The sequence below is a fragment of the Palaemon carinicauda genome, chromosome 43 (assembly GCF_036898095.1).
Source record: "Palaemon carinicauda isolate YSFRI2023 chromosome 43, ASM3689809v2, whole genome shotgun sequence".
Classification (NCBI taxonomy): domain Eukaryota; kingdom Metazoa; phylum Arthropoda; class Malacostraca; order Decapoda; family Palaemonidae; genus Palaemon; species Palaemon carinicauda.
Window position 1 is genome coordinate 19373250 of NC_090767.1, and position 13393 is coordinate 19386642.

The 13393-nt window shown below is 41.0% G+C and overlaps 1 long non-coding RNA gene across 1 annotated transcript in view; it reads right to left on the reverse strand.

Annotated features, from left to right (window-relative positions):
• Positions 1-3169: 3169 nt before the first annotated feature.
• LOC137633954 (uncharacterized) overlaps positions 3170-13393 on the reverse strand; it is a 149150-nt gene continuing 138926 nt past the window's right edge. Inside the window, exon 2 of the long non-coding RNA XR_011042381.1 lies at positions 3170-7563. This is a non-coding gene — a long non-coding RNA (uncharacterized lncRNA). The remainder of the gene's footprint in view (positions 7564-13393) is intronic.

Sequence of the window (13393 nt, forward strand, 5' to 3'; positions counted from 1 at the left end):
GTTGCCCAATACCCAGACACCTTTGTGTGCTAGATCTGAGGCGCACTGAAGTTGTCTTGCTTGTTGAATAAAACCATATATCGCATATTAATTGATCCTCTTTTGTTTTTTCTCTACATTTTATATTTCCCCATTTTACCCTGGTGCAATTTGGCCCAAACTCCTAAATCCAGATGTCATTGGTGCAAGACTGAAGCTTGTTCTTGCACCAAGATAGGAGTAAAGGATTTTTCAATCTTGTTATATTCTCGTTGCTTCTACAATGTTGACATCAAATTGATTTGGATGATCTCTGCCTATTTCATCTGCTAGTGGAGACAGGGACTTTGGCATTTCCTCATGAAGAGAAATGACTTGGAGATGACTTAGAAAGGACTTATGATATTACCTTATTGAGAGCCTGAATAGAAATCTGTTATTGAGTCTTGGCACAATTATTACCAATTGATTAGTCGTGTTCGTGGGACTTTATCATCCTCTGGTTTATATCCTCACCCAAATTGGTTGCTGTTCCTTTTGCACTATTCCTAATATTTTTTCTGTTTAATGAAGTTTGATGAATATTGTAGAAATAGTGGATGATTTGCTTCATTCCTAGAAAGTTTACTCGCACAGATAAGAGGATTTTGTCTTGAAATTTGTCCTCCTTGTTTGGAATTTGCCGCTGTGTCAGCCAGTTGAAATGAAGATCATTGAAAGATATTTAAATTGATACGATATTAAGGACAATCAGAGATTTCAGACGGCGATTTGTAACAAGATAATTAGAAGGGAACGTTTCAAATAAATCTCGCCTTTTGGTTAACAGAACAAGCAGGAAATAACTTTATTATGTACAGATAGTTTGATATTACGTAAAGGTCAGGCAGTAATTTGCCCGCCCAGGAAGGTATCCGACTGGTGTCTTATGGTATTGAAGGCTACCTTAGTACCTTAAGCACGTCTCTCAGAGCCTTGCCTGGGCGAGCACGCTGCCTGTGCTATCTCGTCTGTTCGGGGGAATGCAACGCTAGTTCGATCCGGCGTCTCGCTGGGGTGAGTTTAGCGGACGTCGGGGCAGTACCCCGGACGGATGTCACCCCCTTTTCCAAAGTCTTTCGCCCATCAGAGAAGCATCGCGTGTAAACGATGTTTATCGGACGTGTTTTTGGTCTTTGCTACTTTCTCGGAAGTTTTCGAAACCTGGTTTAATAAAATGTGCTCGAAACGAAGACTCTTGCCCTCGTTGGCGACTCGTTACATTTAAGTAAATTATAAACATCTGATCATTAATGAAGATTCATTTACATTTTTCAGTTTTTCATAATTCTTCTGATGCTATGATATGAATAATGTAGAATTCAGGTTAACTATTGTGTAATTCAATTGAATAAATACTTCATTTCACTATTCAATCGTTTGACTAAGCACACACTAAGTATTTCTTATTCAGGAGGAATGAAACAGGTCCATTTCATGAAAAGTAGTGAAATAAATAAATAATTTTTTTTGTAATCAAAATATTTATTTGTAAATACATGGAAAAATGTGTTTGAAGTTTGAAGTCACATTTGTAATACATTCTTAGTTTGGTGAATTAAATTTTAATTGGAATTTATTATTTATACAATTATTTTTTATATGAAAGGAATGTGTAACTTATGGCCAATTCTAATGCATTTTTTGATATTCTATATTCTTGAACTGGACTTATTTTCTATGATATTGCATTACAGAAATTAGAATAAACAACAAAACTGAAATGACACCCCAAGTGTCTTATAGAGAGTACACCTTCCGATCACATGGTATAGGTACACGGATACTCATCTTGTGTAACCATACTTTCTGCCGACAGTATTCCATCTGACCGTGATGTAAAATGGAATTAGTTTCACTTTTTTGTTTAAAAGGAATATGAAATTGCTTTGTTAAAGATGGTGTTTGGCTTTGAATGGGTTAAAAATTATAAATTTAATATCTTGTCATGATTTTATAAAGAATTCTTGCTCGGGTTTATTAACTGGAACTTTTGAAAATCAGTCGGTTAACCAAACTATAAATGTGACTTTATAATTTTCCCAACTAATTCTGGTTCAAGATTACCTTTTTAATTATGACATTTTAAATCACCTTTTAAGAATTACATCTAAGAACTTTATATAAAGGATAAAATATGGCAGTTTCATCTCAAGATATAATTAAATTCTTACTAACTCTGAGAAAACCAATTTCACTTTAACCAAAAATGGAAGACCTCTTAGTGGCAATTCTCCCATTAACCAAGGCAGTTGCCAGATACTCAATTTCCCATTCAGATAAAAGGCACACGACACAATAGTCTCGGTAGTTTCTTCATCATTGTCTGCCTACTGTACGGATTCTCTGACCTGCAGGGCACCAAGGGAAGGTCGCCAAGTGCCTGCAAAGCAGTTCCGTGAGGTCAGCCCCTATTTTGGGGGGGACACTAATGTATATGAAAAAATAAAATTTAAAAAAATGTATTTTTTTATTTTTGTACTTTGATTAAATAAAAGTATATCTTGAACTTATGTATTTTATTAGTCCTTGTTTTAATTACATATTCTTACATAGTAATATATTTCATACATCATGATGCATAATAAACTAAGTAAAAGGCATAAAATATTCACCCAAAATATATCTTAAATGAATCATGGTGTAAGTTCATAAAAAATGTATTTTGTAATTCGAGTTTAAATGTTCCTGTATTGTTTTAAATATACCACATCATTTTGAGGAGTACTGTCGTCATTTAGGTCGATTGTTGGACACTTAAGTGAATTCAATTCCCCAAGTCGTTTGAGAAATACACTACTGAATAATACAGTTGTATAGCTTACAGAGGTACTGTATTAATGATATATACAATACATTTCCTTAGTTTTTCTTTAATCTGTAACAATGTCAAAAACATTGTTATGGCTTAAAGAGAATAAGCAGGAGGAGATGTATAGGTTCATATCAGTAATACAGGACCTCTCCCATCTATACAGCTGATGTATTATACAGTAGTGTATTTATAAGACGCCTCTGAGATGTTAAACCACTTACTAGTGACCAATACTCGACCAAAATGACGACAGTCCTCCTCAAAATGATATGGTATATTCATCACAATCCAGGAATATTTAAATATGTTACAAAATACATTTTTATGAACATAAAACCATTAATATTTAATACTTTAATGGAAAATCATATTAAATTATACCTGTAATTTCAAATTACAGTTTTGTGAAATTAAAAATTAATGCAACATCATAATTTGAGAATATATAATTTGATTCCTTGCAACAATATAATAAATTAGTTACTCAAGACACAAGAAATTATTTCAATGAAAATTATGAATATTAAGATAAATGAGTGGTTGAAAACCAAAGATTTTATATTAAAATGAAAAATTATTTAGAAAATACTATAATTTTTTCAATTTGATGAAAGTGACAAATTTAATATCTAAAAATTTGGTTAAAATGGACAACCTTTCTGGACTTGTCTGTCTCTGCTATATCTCACTGACTGAGTTGTCCAAGACTCAAGATATTAATTCCTCACTGGCTTAGTTGTCCAGAGACAAGATTTGATAAAAAATTACTTGTTTAAAAGAACTGTTACTTTACAAATATGAAATTCTTTTTAACCTTGATCTACATTGTTATTAAAATCTCTAATTAAATATTCAATTCCTATGTTTACATACATTATCAGTCCAGTTAAATATATTCAAATTTGTACAAATTATGACAAACAATTTAATATACAAAATATCTCGTGAAACATTTAATTCTAAGCAGTTTCCACTTAACAGATCTTTAAGCAAATCAATCATTTATTTATTTCCTTATATCCTTTCCTCACAGGGCTATTTTTCCCTATTGGAGCCCTTGGGCTTATAGCATCTTGCTTTTCCAACTAGGGTTGTAGCTTGGCTAGTAATAATAATGATAATAATCAATGGAACATCTTTAATATATTCTGAAAGTTGAATTTCATGGGATGTGTATCCTTCCAGAAGGCTAAATTCACAGCCAGACCTTTGCTCAGACGGTATATATAACATTTAAAATGCTTCCAGAGCACAAATTACTGGCCGTTCTTTCCTTAAACCTCTACAATGTTTGCGCTTACAAAAGGGTAAATTTAGAAGCTACAAAACCAATTGAAATTAAGTTTTAACACAATTTTCTAAGATACTTCTGTAATTACTTAAACTAACATACCTTGGTAATGTATTTTACTAAATATCAAGTTATTTTGAATATTTTAACTCAAACTTTAGAATATATTACTATCATTATTACATGGACAAAAGTCATGGTATGACAATGGAACAATCTCCAATAGATTTAGTAGATTTGAGAACAAAGCTCTCAGAAGGATATTGGGAGTGAAATGGCAGGACAGGATTAGAAATGAGACTATAAGAGAGATTACTAGAGTGCCATATGTGGATGAGATCATGGCGAGGGGTAGATGGAGATGGTTTGGGTATGCTCTTCGCACTCCAAAAGAGAGATTAGTTCACCAAATGTTCAGCTGGGCTCCACGAGGCACTTAGAAGAGTTGGAAGACCCAGACCTACATAGATGAGGGCTATGAAGCATGTAGGAGATGATGAATGGAGAAGTATTGATTTAAAAGCTCAAGATAGAGACGGCTGGCGAAATCTAACAGGCGTAGGAGGAGATGATGATGAAGATGAATTCAAGCTTGAAGTTACCAACAACTTGAAGTCCAGACAGAATAAGGAACTTGTAAACCAGAATGTTTTAAAAGAGGTTTTTAAGATGAGGAAATTATAACATATGAGAAAAATCACTTTGGAAATAGGAACCAAATTGGGAAAACGGAAGACTATAAAAAGTATATTGGAAATTTTGCTGTTAATAAAAGCATAGAGATGTAATATTAATGTGTTTTTTAACTAATATTTTCAAAATTTTAAAGGATTGACTCTACAGTCTACTTAAAATGGTCAAATAACATGTTAGTCATTCTTATTTTCTAGTTTCAAAATGCAATTTTATATATAATTTATCATATGATAATGAAAATTGTCAAATGACTAGTTTGTAATTATTTAAAAAAATGATTTTAAAGTAATTTTCTATTAAAAATTAATATATCTCACAGCTAATTTCTCAATGAGAGAGAGAGAGAGAGAGAGAGAGAGAGAGAGAGAGAGAGAGAGAGAGAGAGAGAGAGAGAGTGAGTGAGTGAGTGTGTGTGTCATATACCCTAATCAAAAGGAAAGTAGTCACTGAACAATTACAATACAGTAGTTAACCCCTTGAGAGAGAGAGAGAGAGAGAGAGAGAGAGAGAGAGAGAGAGAGAGAGAGAGAGAGAGAGAGAGAGAGAGAGACCCTAATCAAAAGGAAAGTAGTCACTGAACAATTACAATACAGTAGTTAACCCCTTGAGAGAGAGAGAGAGAGAGAGAGAGAGAGAGAGAGAGAGAGAGAGAGAGAGAGAGAGAGAGAGAGAGAGAGAATGCTTACCATAGCTGAAGTCTCTCTTCTACCCTTACGAAGAGGAAAGTAGCCACTGAACAATTACAGTGCAGTAGTTAACCCCTTTGAGTAAGGAAGAATTGTTTGATAATTTCAGTGTTGTCAGGTGTATGAGAACAGAGGAGAATGTGGAAAGAATAGGCCAGACTATACATCTTTAAAACCTGCAAAGTATTGCTAATCTAAAACCTTTTTTACGTCCTCATATTTAACAGCGTTCAAATTATTAGTTGCTTGGATTAACCTGTACAAAACATATGGTATCTATCAAAATCTCTCCAAGTATTACTTGAAATAGATAGGACAGAAATATGCATATTTCTGGCAATAGCTGTGGAGGTTAAAAGTTTTTTTTATACTGATAAGTTTAACTACCCTGACCAAAACTATAAGTTATACACTGAAAGATGAAAATTTACAATTTTCACATATTTTGATCATAATAAAGAACTAAATACTAAGTTACTATCATAATTTAAATATATAGTTAAGAGTCACTTCTCAAGTCCAAATATCTCTCAAGATTTTCTCCTACTCAAAGACAATAAACAAACGAGATGAAGTACAATAAACAGCCAAGAAATAAGACACTCAAGATGATTCACAATCATTGTGCCATCGTCTTTTGTGCTACAGTAATATACAGAAGTAATAAGATCAGGAAATATGAGATCTTGTTACCAAGAAACCAGACAGAACATTGAGAATAGTGAAACTCTAAAGAGATCTACCTAAGAAAGAGGTCAAACAGTTACAAAAAATAACCTTTTTTTTAAAGTCTTACAAAAACCGAGACACTAAATGGTGACCGATTCAACAATACCTATACATATCTTGAACTTGGGCTATATAAGAAAGGTGTTGGGTGCTGGGAGACCATTTGCCAACAGAGCACAGCTGGGGAAAACCTTTCAGTTAAACTGTGAAGTCAAAAGTTCGAAGAGGACGGACAGAAAGTGCAAAACCATGAACGGCAGCCAAGATTGGATTCATATCAAGTAGGGTCTACGAACTTAATATTCATTGCTTAACAATCATTAACTTCTGCATCTCATAAAGTCAAGGTCTTAAACCCAAATATGGAAGAGAACAAGAAAACATAAGACTGAATTCTTTCAACCGAGGACCCAGTTCTACGACGGAAAATATTCATTCTTTTGAAATAGATATTAAAATCTAAACTGAATTAACTTTAAATACTTATTTGGAATTCATGGGTTATTCAACTAAAAATGAAGACCTTTGCCAAAATAAGATACAAAGAATATATTTCACAAAGATAAAGTATTTGCAAACTGTTCCCACAGAAAGATGGTACAGGTAAATGGCCTGATTGGGGAAGCTGTCTCCTTATTCTTCCCAAAGGAATTGTAGAGAAATCATAGCCCCTATGAGAGAGATCTGGGTAGGAACTTACATGAATACCAAGAAAGTATTGAAATAATTTCAGTTTAATAATTAGGTTTATTTTAATGACCCTTCATGGAATGCATGCATTGAATACTAAATTGCTGTAGTAGGTTTAACAAATCTAATATATAAAAATATTTTCAAAAGTAATCTCAGCTTTAACTCAAATTTGGTATTAACCAAATCTAGTCTGAACAAAGATAGCAACAGACAAGAGAGAAGATAACCAGACTACGTTTAAGAAAATGTCTATACCTAATTTGACAGACATATGGGAACCTACAATCTAAATAGCTCGCCACCTTAAACCTATCAACTAGTACCTACATACATATACCAAGGCACTCCCCCCAATTTTGGAGGGTAGCCGACATCAAACAAATGAAACATAAAAGGGGACGTCTCCTCTCTATGTTCCTCTCAGCCTGACAAGGGACTCAACCGAGTTCGGCTGGCACTGCTAGGGTGGCACAGAAAACTTAAAAAGAATATCAACCACTTTAAAATCTCCCCTGATGCTAATAATGCTATTATTACTACCTTAGCTGAGGATAGTATAAAACCAAGGGCTCTAATAGGGAAAATATCCTAGTGAGGAAAGGAAATAAGTTTACAGAAAGAATATTGTGCCCTACCTTCAAGCAAGAGAACTCTAACCCAAGACAGTGGAAGACCATGGTACAGAGGCTTATTGGTTAAAATACAGTTGACTAACACAACTCTGCTGTATTGAAAACTATTGTAGAGTATGAATCTGTGGTTAAACTATAGGTAGGAGCTGATCTTCTAAAATGAGATTTCACACTTGATTTTGATAGAAAACTTTCATCAAAATGTTAACCATGACTTACACTACTAATGTATGTAAGCCTTCTAAAGGTTAAAATAGGAGAGCATTTTCAAAAATAGATCTTTGCAAGTTTAAATATGATACAAAAGAGAATTTTGAAAGAATCTTTGATATCTTGACCTTATTGGTTTGAGTTTCAATGCTCTAACTGGAATGAAAGTTTTCAAAGGTTATTCCTCAAACTACATTAAAGAGAGGAATGAGAAAAGTATGGGGTAACCTCTTCACTCAACAGACCTTTTCTCTCAAGTATTAGACTCTAGTATCAATACTAGAATCTTAATTAAACATGTATGTAATGGTAGAGACATAGAAACGAGAGGAAAACTATCCAATAAGGAAGATAATATGATGGATGCGGGACTACCATGTGGGAGAAGTTTAGGTAGACTAAAACTGTGATGGATTAACAGTGTGGAGAGAGACATGAGGGAGTTGGGACTGAGCGAGGAAGAAGAAGGAAATGGAAGAAGAGTGTATTGAGGAACCATTATAGTATCCCCAAATGGGGACAAGCTTGTAGAGAAAGTAGAGAAAGGACTTGCTCATTCTTCTGTCTGTATCTTAAACAAAACAATTTCACCAGACACTGAGGAAACTTTATCCAGAGGATCAAACCAACAGCTCAAGTACCTTAGTACAACATCCTGATTTAATCTAATTCGATTTGAAAGTAGAAGTTTTTTCAATAATAAAGGACCTTGCAACATCTGATCACACTGTTAGAACCAAAATCTATTGCAAAACCGAGGAAAAGCTAAATACAACCATAATTTGACTAGAGAAAAACCTCCCTTTATAACCTATAAAAAAATTCAGATTTTGATACTGGAGACTGGGGAGCAGTACAGCGGGAGCTTGAAGTTCAGGGCTGTTGCGAACAGATCCACAGTTGGAGAACCCCACAGAGTCAGGACTTTGTTGGCTACTAGATGATCCAAAGACCACTCAGTACTCACTATCTGAGACGCTCTGCTCAGGTTGTTGGCGAGCACATTCCTTTTGCCTGGAATGAATCATGCCGATAGTGGTATCGAGATGATTTCGGCCCATCCCAGAATCTCTACTGCTAGATGGGATAGCTGCTGTGAAAAGGTACCTCCTTGTTTGTTGATGTAAGCCACTACTGTGGTGGTGTCGCTCATCACCACCACAGAGTGACCCGCCAGGTATTGTTGGAACTGATGAAGGGCCAGGAAGACGGCCTTCATCTCTAGGAGATTTATATGGAGGCACTTTTCTGATTCTGACCACCGGCCTGAGGTCCTGTGGTGCAGTACGTGGGGCCCCCACCCTTTCTTTGAAGCGTCCGAAAACAGCATCAAATCCGGGGGGAGGACGAGAAGATCCACTCCTTTTTGTAGGCTCTCGTCTATCACCCACCACTGGAGGTCTGTCAGTTTCGCAGGTCCCATAGGGATCAGGACATACAAGGAATCGTAACCTTGATTTCACCGGGACTTGAGTCGCCACTGGAGGGATCTCATCCTGAGGCGACCGTTGGGAACTAGACGAGCCAATGATGAAAGGTGACCGAGGAGACGTAACCACGATTGGGCTGGAAGTTCTTCTCGACTGAGAAAAGGCCTTGCGACCTTCCTCAGTCTTGCTATCCTGTTGTCTGATGGGAAGGCTTTGTGGAGATTGGTGTCTATAACCATGCCTAGATATACCAGTCTTTGAGTGGGAAGCAGAGAGGACTTCTCAAGATTTACCATGATCCCCAGATCCAGGCAAAGTCTCAGAAGTTTGTCCCGGTGTTGAAGAAGGGATGACACCGAGTCTGCCAGGATCAACCAGTCGTCCAGATAATGGAGGAGACGGATGCCGATCATGTGTGCCCACGAAGATATTAGGGTGAAAACACTGGTGAAAACCTGTGGTGCTGTGGAGAGACCAAAGCACAGCACCTTGAACTGGTACTCTTTGTTGTCTAGGCTGAATCTTAAGTACTTCCTTGAAGACGGATGAACTGGGATCTGGAAGTACGCGTCCTTTAGATCCAGTGTACACATGAAGTCTTGCGGTCTCACTGCTAGTCTGACCGTGTCTGCCGTCTCCATGCTGAATGGAGTTTGTTTGACAAACTTGTTCAGGGCTGAGAGGTCGATGACTGGTCTCCAGCCTCCAGACGCCTTCTTTACAAGAAAGAGTCGTGTGAAGAAGCCTGGAGACCTGTTGAGGACCTCTTGGAGAGCGCCCTTCTTCAACAGGGTCTGGACTTCTACCCGAAGGGCTTGCCCCTTTACTGATCCCATGGCAAGCGAGCTCAATGACACTGGATTCGTCGTCAGGGGAGGTAGAGATGTTGTGAACAGGACACGATATCCCTCACTGATTACGTTAATCGTCCAGGAATCGGCCCCGAGTTGCTGCCACCTGTCTGCGCAAATTTGTAGGCATCCCCCCACTGGTGGACATGCAGTGGGACTGCCAATCCTAGCGATTGCAGCCTCGGCTGCTCCCACTAGGATTCTTACCTCCTCTGGAGGAATTTTTGCCTTTCCTATCCTTGACAGGAAAGGGCTTAGACACCACTGTCTTCGCTGCTGCCGTTGGTTTTGCGGTCTTGGTTGGACGGGACTGCTGGGGTGCTGGAGGCTTATTGGGCTTAGATGTCAAAGCCCTATGAAGGAGGGAGTCTTGGTGGGACTTCCTCCACTTCTCAGCGGCCTGTTCCTTAGGCTCAAACAGGATCGTTCCTTCTAAGGAAAAATGCCTGAGCCTATTGATCTTGGTGCTAGGGACCTTCTGATGGAATTTCTCAGCCACCACATTCCAACGTTTCAGGATGGTGTTTGCCCACAAGTTCGAGACTTGCTGAGCCAGAAACTCGATCGTGTGAGTGCCTGAGAGAAGAAACGTCTCCATAGATTTCCTGGTACGTTCTTTGGAGAAATCCTCAGAGCGTATCAGGATACCTGAGGTCCCTAACCAGATGTCAACATGGCTTGCATAGCACACTTCGCAACCTTCTCCTGGTTAAGGATCTCGGTTGCCGAGAACGAGACCTGCCGGTTGGAGTCTCTCTTAAGAGGGACTCCCCAGGTAAGCTCTTCCAATGAATGGTGGAGAGGAAGAGCTAAACAAGGCTCCTCCAAGATCTCAAAGTACCTCCTCTGCTGTACGCGAGGAGGTGGGAGGAGCTTGTTGCCGGCACTGGAACGGTTGGAGGAGGACAACTCGGAGAGCTGTACAGCAATCTTGTCCCTGGTACTCTTAACCCCCTGAGACCAGGGCAGAGGCGCACTGGCCTTAGGTGGTTTCTGAGTACCGAATACGCGGTCCAAGACCGTGTCCTTGCCCTCTCGAGGAGGGATCTCTGGGTCGGCAAACCCATCGAGAGAGTCAGAACTTGCCAAAACACATGCTCTGACTCTTGCTGTTCTCCTCCTGACGATGGACTTGCTGCAAAGTCTTCTGTCCCCAAAGGCTCTTATTGGGGAGAGTCGCGGACGTTCTCCGAGTGGCAAGTTGGCTCTGTCCTGTGTCTTGTAGAAGACTGGTAAAGTCTTCGAGTCCTTCGACTCCTTCCTGGGAAGGATGTAGGACTCCAACATAAAAGGTGGCAAGTTCTTTCCCAACCCTGCTTGGGAAGACTTCTCAGCGCGAGGAGGGGTTTTCCCTCATTGGTGCGATGGGGGAACGTCTCACCTCACGTGATTCCCCTGAGGACGGGAAGTACTCGTCCGACAGGGATGGAGAGAAAGTCTGGGGGGGTGAAGGAACCTGCCTCGAAGGCTTGCGTGGTGTCAACTTAGCTCTTGGAGAAGTTACCGCATCCAGAACTCCTCTTTTTCTCTTCAGAGGAGTAGAAACAGCCAAGGATCTGTGACCTAACTCAGAGAGAACAGGTTTGAACGCCTGCGTAACTGCTCTGATTAGTGCACCGAACCAAAGTTGTTGACTGACAGACGCGCTGTCAGACACTCCCTCTGAAGGGACAGGGATAGAAGGATCCCTGGGAGGAGTTCCCATAGGCGGGTTCGCCTGAAAAGGAAAATGGATCCTGGACCCCTCTGGATGTTTCCCTTCCGCCGCAATACGCGCTGTTATGCGTTTGCGGGGAGGGGAATGCGGCGATGGCGACCTTGCCGTGCGTTGTCCAGTAGCCTCGCGCGCAGGAGGGTATTGACGCTTGCATGGGGGCGCGTAATGGTGCTCGCGCGATGGGGAATACCAGGGCTCGCGCGGGAGACTGCTGATGCGCGTGCGGGCGCGCAGGAGACTGTAGGCGCGCAGGAGACTGTAGGCGCTATACATGCGGGCAAGAGTTTGCGCGCCCCAAAAGAAAACGTAGGGGCGCAAGCACAGGAGACATACCCCTGGCGCACGGGAGCGCAGTTGAAGCCTGTGCACGTGGGCGCGCAACTGCAGGGGAGGATGGGCGCGTGTCGGCATGATGACGAGCACTGGCACGTTGGAGAAAGCTGTTGGTACGTTGGCGAGTGCTAATGTGTGGGAGAAATCAAAATCGACTTCCCAACAGCGCCCAGATCCGAAGATCGTGGGCACACAGGAGAGATGATTGTTGCGCGCGGGAGAGCGCTGGCGCACAGGAGATCACTAACGTGTAGGAGAACGCTGGCGCGCAGGAGGTTGCTGGCACGCAGGAGGATGATGGCGCGGGATGGCACGTAGCTGGGCGTGGGCACGCAGGAGAACGTGGGTGCATATGCTTATTGTTAGCATAGCGCGTGAGGGAAGTATCTGCGCGTTGGCGCATACACCCTTGATGTCCCGCATTAGGGTTAGATGCTTTACGAGCGTGAAGGTCAGGCTTTGTCGGCGTGGAGCGCGCATCAGCACTCGGGAACGGTGATGGCAGGTCTGCAGGTCTGATGGGTGGATGGTCGACGTGTCCTCTGAAAGGACGACCTTCCACTGAAGGGGATCGCGAACGATCCGCTGAGAGGTCTAGGACCAAAGCAGAAACAGTCGGTGATCGCTGAAGAGGCTCCTCTGCGGTGGACTGCAACAAAGATGTAGAACCAGAGGCGCCTCCTCACCACAGGTGAAGGAAGACCTCTCTGGCGAAGAGGAAGGCGAGCCTTGCGACGGATACGCCCTCTGGGGGCCGTTGGATCAGCAAGCTGACCTTCTGCAGTCCTCCGAAGAGGAGTCTCTGTAAGTGAACTCCCCCAAGGGGAAGAAACACTAGCAGGAGAGACTGTTGGACTTAGTTTCTCCCTCGTTGGTTGAGCAGGAACGGGAGAAACTAAGCCTTCAGCTACTGCGGGATTTGAAGAGGCAGAGGTATTAGGAGATACCGAATTGGATACCTCTGACACCACAACGTTGACAATTGACAGAGGATCAACCTCTGCCGGAGTCGACGATTGCTTGACAGCAGCACCCAATCGGATGATGTCAAGTAAGGGTTCCCTAGAGGGCGAACCCTCGAGCCTCAAGGAAGACCAAAGCTGTAAAAGATGGATTAGTGACACATCCTCCCCCGGGGGGGGGAGGCAACGCCATCTCTCGAACCCCGAGCTCGGAAAACAGTACAACGGTCTACGCTACCACTCGACGATCTCTCAAAAGAGACCGACCGAGTGGGAGCTTCGGAGGAGGTTTGAGCAACGGAAGAAGAGTCCTTGGGTTTTTCTCCTTTC